The following is an 8,719-nucleotide window of genomic DNA, read 5'->3' as shown; positions in this document are numbered from 1 at the left end:
TGTATTTATTGTGCTGTTTTATTTAGTGAATAATGACAAGAAAGGTCTCTACATGTTCAATACAGATGTATCCATCTTAGGCCTAACTATACAGTGCACATCAACAACAACATAACTATTTTTTCTGAATTTTTTTTCACTCCATAGTTGGTTGAATCTGCTGAACCAAAGATACAGAAGGCCCATTGTGTAAATATATTTTTGTGGTTATTATGTGCATACTTTGGAGACAGGTTGCCTGAGTTGCAAGTGTAATTTTGCCCTCATTAAGCATTCAACTTGTCTGTGCCTTAGTTTCCTCATCTGTAAAAAGGGAGTGATGATTAGCACCCACCTCATAGGATTATGATGAAGAGTAAATAACATAATGTGCATGAAGGATTTCAATAAACAGTATCTATCATCATCAGAGGCATTTATTGTAACAGTAATTCTTGTCATGCCTGAAATTCAAAGCAGTACTAGATAACAGCCTTCTTGCTGGGCACAAGAACTGGGACCACCATTATTAGAGGTTAAGGATACTGGCAGGCCTCAGGCACCAAGAGGAAAAATAACATTTGGGATATGAGCCCTCCCAAAATTGAACTGGTCTCTGATAGCCCCACAGTGGGCATCACATGGTTGCAGAACTCCTGAAAATCGCACAGCCAGGGCCCCAAGAACTTGGTCGGTGAAAACTGCCCTTTAGCAATGTGCAGCCTGCTTTCTGCTCTAACTATACACGGGCTGATTTGTCCAGGGTCACTTCATGTCAGGGCATTGCAGAATTCCAGACCAGTCTTCTCAACCAGGAGCTGTGATGAAACCCCTGTGGGGACAGTGGTGAAATCGGGGTAAAAGGGGTAGCGCACGTCAGTGCCAAAGAAAATAGGAAAGGAAAGCCCTCCAACCGCCAGGGCCCCTCCATGCAGAACACCCTGCTGGCCAAGAAGTCAGTAGGGCATGCCTTTGAAAGTGGAAGGTGCAAAAAGGCGTCTCCCGGCCTTCGAGGATCCGCAGACCCCAGGACTGGTGGGGTTCCCGACCTGAAGCACTACAATTTACCCTTTTCCTTCCTCAGATTCGTTACAAAAATCCCACGGAAATTCAGGAGTCTCTAGTTGCGTTCTCCCGGCTGCCTTCCGGTATCCGCCCGCCGGCCGCCAGCCAGCTGCCAGCCTCACAGGAGCGCGCTCAGAAGGGAAGGTGGGCACGCGGCTGGGGCGGGGCCGGGCCTGAGGCGGGGCGGGGCCTGAAGAGGGGCGGGGCCTGAAGCGTGGCGCGCTCTGGGGGCGGGGTCTGGGGCGCGGTCTGGGGCGGGGCGGGCGCGGCACGCGCACTGGCAGCCACCCGGCTCCGCCGCGGCGGAGGCTGGGCGCAGCCAGTGCGCAGGGGTGACGGCGGCGCCTTTAAATAGCATCCGGAGCAGGCGCTCGGCAAACAGTGGTCTGCGGTGACAGCCGGTGGCGTAGCGGCCGGGCCAGCCGAGGAGGTGAGTGCTCCTGCCACATGGGGCCGCGCGTGATCCCGCTGAGGCGCCGTGGTCTCGGCGGAGGCACGGGCTGAGGATGCCCAGCCCGCTCGAGCCCCAGCAGGCGGTGGCCGCAGCGGAGGCGCGTGAACCGCCCCTCGGTTCGCTGGGACGTTCCGCTTTTCCGGTCTTTGCCCCTACGACTGCCCTTCCCGCGGCAGCGGAGGCCTCCCGGCCGCTGAGCCGCCGCCGCTTCCTGTGCCTGAGCCGGGGATGCCCGCCCGCTGTGTCCCGTGGGTGCGGGGCTGGTGCGCAACGGGGTTCTGGTGACGCGCGCTTTGGGTCAGGGTCCTCGTTTGTGCGCTGGCTCGGCCGGGAGGAGCCGCAGAGCTTCAGTTGCAAGGAGATGATCCTGCGAGGCCGGTGATGGTGGTCTCTACACCAGAGGCATCCCTTCCGTTCCCGTGGCAGGGATTTTGAGGTGCTCTCGGATCGCGCGTGGAAGCATCAGAGCTGGATTGTCTTCCTGCCTCGGCGTGATGGTGGCCCCTGCGTGGTCAAATGCAGCATCAAACCGGTTGCCATATGTAGAAATCCTCGCGATGTCTCCAGAGTGCCCATAGCTGCTGCACAGAGCCGTGATGGAGTCATAGATTTAAGGAGTGTGTGTATGTTTTTAATTAACAAGCAAAGATGATATCTATCACCTAGCAGCGTAGAGGGAGAGCAGTGGTAGATGACTTGCTTGATTGCGTGGACTAGAACCTAGAGACAGGTGTTCTGGCCTAATTGTGTACGTTATAATTGCGAACCCCCTCCCACCCTACCCACTTTCAAGGTTATGGCGCTTGATTAAGACCATTATAAAACTCCACTTGTCTTTTACAGTTAAGACTTTTAAGTTAAGCTTTTTGGGAGTGCAGCAGTATCCAAAGTGCCCCCACTGTCAATACCCTTACTTTTATTTATCGACTTCTGCTTAGTATGAGAGAAGCTGGTTATATATCAGTTTTTGACACAGATTTCACCTGTGATTATCCTAATGTAAACAGTTATTGCTTAACACAAACAAAAAGTCAGGCAAAAACTTCTGGTTGATTCTGCATTGTCAGATGGTGGCAGATTAGACTGGCTTAAAGTTTAAGGTTAACAGTCTATGTTGCGTGGTCTTGAGAAGATGGAACTTTTAAATGAACCCTTGCTTTTTGTCCATCTTGTTATTCCTTGTCCTGATTCAACTGGGAGAATCCTTTCCTAGCCTGAAACTTGACTACTCATTTGTGAAAAGACTGCACTAAAGTCCTTCAGGAGCTAAAATTCTAGACTAGAAAAAGAAAATCCTTGAAAGCACACCTCACACCTCCCTCCCGCCCTTAAAATAATATAGACATCTTATAGACCATATACAATAGACCTTTATTTTCTGCATGTACTATAGAGAAGACTTTTTTCTTAAAAAATCACCCTTCTCCCACTATTATAAGTACTTTGATATATTTCCTTCCTGTCTCTGTTATGCATATTTTGGCAGTATTTTTATTATTATTACAGGCAGCCTGACTAAAGAGCAATCTCTTGGCTTTTTAGTTTTTGGCATTTAAGAGATAGATAGTTGTGACAAATGCAGTTAGGGACAGATATCTATTTATACCATACAGATAGAATTTTCATAGCTGTGTCCGCTTTGGGATGTAGTTTGGAATAACTGAAAGTATACCGGCCTGTAGCAAGATGGTCCAGGTCTTGCTACATCTTTCATTGTGATGTAGCTGTCTTGTGGAAGATGGTTGTGTGTTTGGGGAGGGGCGGGGGAAAGATCAGATTGTCTTGCCATTATAACTGGGAATTTTTCCTCTTTCCCTTCAGTTTTATTTTTCTGGAAAGTGCAAGACTAAAAGAATAGTAGTAATTTCTAGATGTTGATGATAACCTTAGAGAAATAGATAATTTTTAAGTTCAGTTGCTGAATTTATTATGCAAGTTTTCCACTTAAAACATATGTCTATTATTCTTTTGCATTTACTGTCTCTTGTAACCAAATTCTGTTAAATTAAAGTCCACTAATAACGTTTTAAGAACAATATTATTTGGATGATGCCATGGGTTAGAAGAACTTCCTTTAAGGCAGCTCAAAACTGTTGGTATCCTAAGGCCACTTCAAGCCATACTCTCTGACAGGCCAAGGTCAGTCAGGAGATAAAGTGAAGGTGCCAGAGTTTTTATTGAATCTTATAGTCCAACCCGTGGTCAGACACGTAAAGGTCACTTTGACAGTCAGGCCTAGAGACTGACTCTCGGTGAACAGAGCTGATCTGAAGCTACCCGTAGTTGAGTGTGAGTTTCAACATTCTCATACTTAAAGGGACTTCCGAGAGCTTTTAAAGAAATACAGGCCCCGAAGTCATAGCTGGACTTTATGAACTAGAAAGTAGAGGCAATTTTACCGGTGCTTTTAGCCACAACTCTGTAGTTGTCATTGTATCTACAGTTCCTTACCTAAAATGCTGAATGCCAACTCATAAGAAATTCTCGTTTGTATAAGCCCAAGGGAACACCTAATTGGAAACAATTGCCTATACCACAGTGACAAGCAAAAACTATCATGTAATCTGAGTTATGGTCATTTTTCTTTTTAGAACCTGACATTTAAAAGTTCTTGCATGTGTTGGAGACAGCACTGTATTCAGTTAGTTGTAACCTTTGTAAAGTTAAGAAGACAGGATGAAATATGATGGAGCCTTCCTTGAAACATGGCTGGCTTGGAGGGATGACACATTCTTGGGTCAAAAACTTAGGTGGAGGTGAGGACTCTGCTCCCCTGTGCTGCCTGCCTCAGAATACATTTGGCTGGAGGCAAATGCCTTATCTCCAAAATAAAAGATTTCAAAACTGGTGGCTGGTATAGGTATATGGGCTAAGTCTCTTTGTGAATTAGTTGCCGGTCATCAAAGTTTTAAATAAAAATTTGAAAGCTCTCTAATATCTAAATCAAAATCATTTACCTCAGAAAAATTATATATAATATATAATTTTATATTGTAATTTTATATCATATACTTTTTATGTTATAGGACTGTACTTATAGAAAATTTGCAAACTATAAAAAATAGAAAATATTACTCAAGAGAGTGATACTATTAACATTTTTGTGTATTTCCTTTTTGTTTCTCTAAAGAAATTTAAACATATTTTTAATTGGAGATAAAATTTTGGTAATTTTAATCACCTAAATTATATTGTGAACATTTTGTTTATGTTTAATATATGTTTTATAGAAATTAGAGCATATTCTGCTTTAAAGCTGTTGAAATTGCCAGTTATTCGAAAATTATTTTAATGAATAGTTTTAATGGTTCTAACGTTCTAGTCAAAAGCTGTTCAAATAAGGACTTCACGATTCGGAAAGGTAAGTAGAAAGAAGGGCATCAAAATAGAAAATGTGGATTGCTTTTTATACTATTTCCTCATTCTTTGAGGGATTTCTGATGAATATGTTATCTGTCCATTCGCAGTTTTGGCTGCTCTGGAAATTGTCACTCTCTCTTCAGATTTGTCGAAGGAGAGATGTTCCTAATACATAAGGCCAAAATGCCCTGAATCTGGTTCATTCTTTATTAACCAGAAAAGGAAAGGTGCTATAGGAATTAGTTGCTCCCTCAAGGCTCAGCTGTCAACTGCAAAGCAAAGTGGTGTCAGCTCACTGATGTGGTGGTCACAGGCCGAACTTGGGCAGGCTTAGGAGGCGATAGGCGATGGTAACAGCTAATAGTATAAGGCACTATTGTCAGTGCTTCAGATGTGTTAACTCAGGGAATGTCCCCAACAATACTGTAAGGTAGGTCCTGTGAGTATCTATATTTTACAAAAGATAAAAGAACAGGTGCAGAGATTGTCACCCAATCCAGGATTTGAACCAATGCAGTCTAGCTTCAGGGCTGTAGCTCCTGGTCGTTCGGCTCTTCCAGGTTGTCCAACTGGTGGTAAGACTGAGGGCAGAGCTGGTTCTTCTTCGTTGTCCTTGCTCCTTGATTTTCCCCTGTCTCATTTACACGCTGTCTTGGACCACCACAACAAATTTTTGATTCAGCTTGGTTCAGTGAGTGATAAGATAGCCTGCTACACAGCTATCACTTTCTAGAGAATTAAAGAGTAAAAGGCTTTGCCTGCCCTGGAAGTTGGTCTTGTAAGACTGGAAAACAGTCCAGATGCATAATTAACTAAAGAAGAGAGCATGTGGAGTGGGGACAGGGACCCAGGCTTAGCAAGGATGGCAGAGTATTGCTCTCTTAACTGGGACATTGGCTTTACCATGGCACATAGGTTTGCTTTCTGCTGTGTATCTTGTTTTTTTGTTTGTTTGTTTTTTTTTTAAATACCAGAAATACCTTCTTAACATATTCTAGATTATGTTGAAAACTTTCAGTAGAGAAGAGAATAGAATTGTGAATTTCTAGGGTTTGAAAGCACAATGGTATTGCCTAGTGGTTATGGTTTCTTTTTCCCAGTATAATTTAACTCATAACCCAATATATAAAATAAATATGAGCAGGGCTGCTATGGTTGAAGAAGGTAGTGGGGTGGGAATCCCAGATCACACAGATACAGTTACTTCCTCAACCTCTGAGGCACGTCAGAACAGCCCCCAGGCTCCCCAAGCACTGGAATAACCTAACTCACTTACTTGACTGATGCATGCAGTAACTGTAGAGCAAGAGATGGGATGCCTTAGCCCAGGATACAGCACCTGTGTTCTCCTCCAGCCAGGACACATCCCTGCCTCATCCTTCATGACCCAGCTCCTCAGAGGTACTTTCCTGGAGCTACTCACTGTCCTCAGACTCCAAATCACTCACTGGATCCCGAGGCTGACATTCAGCTGGGATGCACCAGCAACCACACTGGTGGTTAACATGTTGAGATACTCCCATACAGGTTAGAAAATAGGCCTCAGCCCTAATTCAGAAACAGGGGAGTTAATGCCTGGCTAGCAGAGGATCTGCTGAACCCCGTTCTGGAGCATCAGCTTGCTTCTTTTCCCTTTGGTTGGTGCCTGGCTATACTGGTTATTCAGTATTTTGAATGGCACCCCTCACTCCATCCTTCATTTGCCTTTTCATGTGCGCATGTCTTACCCCAATTAGACACCCCAGCCATACGCTAAGCTCTGTGTTAGTCCTAGTCATGTCTAGGAGGGGACCTAGTCATGGTTTTCTGTGTTTTCAGCAGCATTTAACATAGAGCCTTAATGCTAGGGAGCACTTAATATTATCTGATGGTTGATTGAGACTAGGAGACAAACAGTTGGTCAATGTCCCATAGAAGGGTCACTGACAAAAATATACATTTAAATGTTCCAGGTTTGTAAATTATGCTGCGCAAAGCTTAGCTTTCTGGATCAAAGCCTGTGCTTTCATTGGGCTAACGCTTTGTGTTTTGGAGTTCTTCTGAGGTGTCTCTTTCAGTTATGTTTGAGCAGTAGGTCCTGTGGGCTTTGCGGGATGTGGGAGGGAAGGAGAAGAGGGTCAAATTTTTGATACATCTTACATAATTGTACTATAGTCCTCCTTTACCTAATAATCCTACCTAAAATCATACTTTGTTTTCTGTGCAACAAGTGAAATGGTCAAACAGCTGTTTGCTCCTTCTATAGGACAGTTACCCACATTGTGCCTCAGGCAAGCTTCTGAGGTATCCCGGGTGAGCTGGCAGGGTCATCGCCTGGTGAGCAGACTCACTAGCCACCTCACAAACATGGAACCAAGATCCAGAAAGGTGTGGCCGAGCTAGACTCTGAAGACAGTGCCAGTCTCTGTTTTCTCTCCTGACCTGAGTCAGATAAACGCCACTGATGCCAGGACCTCTCTAGAGTTCAGGCAAGCTGAAGATCCTTGACTCTGGAGGCAGGGGCTGGAGCGTGGGGTCCCTAGGACAGACTTCCTCAGATGAGGCCAGCCCCTTAGCCAGGGCCTTGATTCTCCTTCCTCCAGAACAGCTGACCCAGGCCACTTGGCTTCTCACACTTGGCTAGGTGATAGTCACTGGCAATGCCCTACCCTCTCTAGCACACTTCTCTTCATCATGGGGTGATATTGAATATCTTTTTCTCCCTCCCAGAAGGAAAGTGTCTTTGTAGGCTTTGGAAGGTACCGTTACTCTGCCTCCTAGGTATGGCAAGCTTTTCGGGGTGCTCCAGTTAGCAGTTTTATTTATTACTGCTCATACTTGGGAACTGCTGGAGACTTTAGCTGGGCAGGTGACCACAGAGGTTGCAGGTACAGCTCAGGAGGTTGAGGGGGAGTCTCCAGAATGGGGTGTGCATGCCCCATGGCGGGTGGGGATAGACTGTTAGGGTGCAGGGTGGATATATTTGTTAATCTTTGTTTTTTAGCTTTCTTCTAAAATTCACATATGTGTGTTTTATAATGTTCAGAAAATATATGTACATAGTTTATATATAAATGCACTTATTAAGGATGCATTTATTATTTTTGATGTATTGCCAAAAGTTTAGGGAATCTCTACCAGCAGTGTGACAAGAAACCTCAGTTTGTCAATTAAGGGAATAGAAACTGTTTTATGAGAAACTAGACTATGATTCATGTCAAACTGGTTTCTGACTTCAGGAGAGTCGGGTTAAATCCAGAGTATCTTTTGCTTTTGGACCCAAATGTGACAATGTAGAAACCTCAGTAGGTAGGACAGGACTTGGTTCTTTTCCCCTGTAGTATCCACTACTGTGTCCCCTGAGGCTAGAGCAGTGCTTAAATAGAGTGGGCACTCAGATATTTACAGTTTGATTATATGGATCTTTTTCTTGCATGACAATTAAGTATTATACTGGGTTGGCCACTTTAAGTCAACATTTAAGTTGGCTTTCTTCGTTTAAACCTATAGCTAGTTGGCAGGACACAGTATGTGTACCAGTCAGTTTTACTCTGTGCAAATAAATTCTCAAAGCTGTAGGATCATAGAGCTGAATGGGCCTCAGAAGTGTCACCTGAATGATAGGATGTTTAGGATTTGCTTTAAATTGTTTTTAAAAAATGAGTATAAAATGAAACAATATTAGCAAGATGTTAATTATTATTGATGCTGAAGCTGAGGTTTGGGGTACATGGTGACTTATTATACTATTCTGTCTACTTTTGAATAGATTTGAAAATTTTCATAATAAAAATTTTTAACAACACATAAAGAAAAATAGAGACCCAAAACTAGTGTCACCCAAGTAAGTAACGGCCAGACAAGACAATTTCTTTTTCTTTT

At 44.1% G+C, this 8,719-nt stretch overlaps 1 protein-coding gene and 1 long non-coding RNA gene across 5 annotated transcripts in view; one reads left to right on the top strand and one right to left on the bottom strand.

Moving 5' to 3' along the window:
- Window positions 1–398: 398 nt before the first annotated feature.
- LOC120618442 (uncharacterized) lies at window positions 399–1,178 on the bottom strand. The gene is made up of 2 exons (XR_005657257.1): window positions 1,048–1,178; window positions 399–811 (listed from the first exon to the last, which is right to left on the bottom strand). It is a non-coding gene; the product is annotated as an uncharacterized LOC120618442 (long non-coding RNA).
- Window positions 1,179–1,307: 129 nt separating this feature from the next.
- The window catches only part of ACSL1 (acyl-CoA synthetase long chain family member 1), a 64,874-nt gene continuing 57,462 nt past the window's right edge, over window positions 1,308–8,719 (top strand). Inside the window, exon 1 of one of the 4 annotated variants that reach the window (XM_039882657.1) lies at window positions 1,308–1,474. The gene's annotated coding sequence lies outside the window, so the exon portion shown is untranslated. Of the gene's footprint in view, window positions 1,475–1,912; window positions 2,118–8,719 lie in introns of those variants that run through there. The other 3 variants (XM_039882661.1, XM_039882658.1, XM_039882659.1) reach the window with 3 other exon arrangements.

The sequence above is a fragment of the Pteropus medius genome, unplaced genomic scaffold, assembly GCF_902729225.1.
Source record: "Pteropus medius unplaced genomic scaffold, Ma_sr-lr_union100, whole genome shotgun sequence".
NCBI classification, from domain to species: Eukaryota; Metazoa; Chordata; class Mammalia; order Chiroptera; family Pteropodidae; genus Pteropus; species Pteropus medius.
Note: the sequence above shows the minus strand (reverse complement) of the source record. Positions and strands in the feature narration are given on the sequence as shown.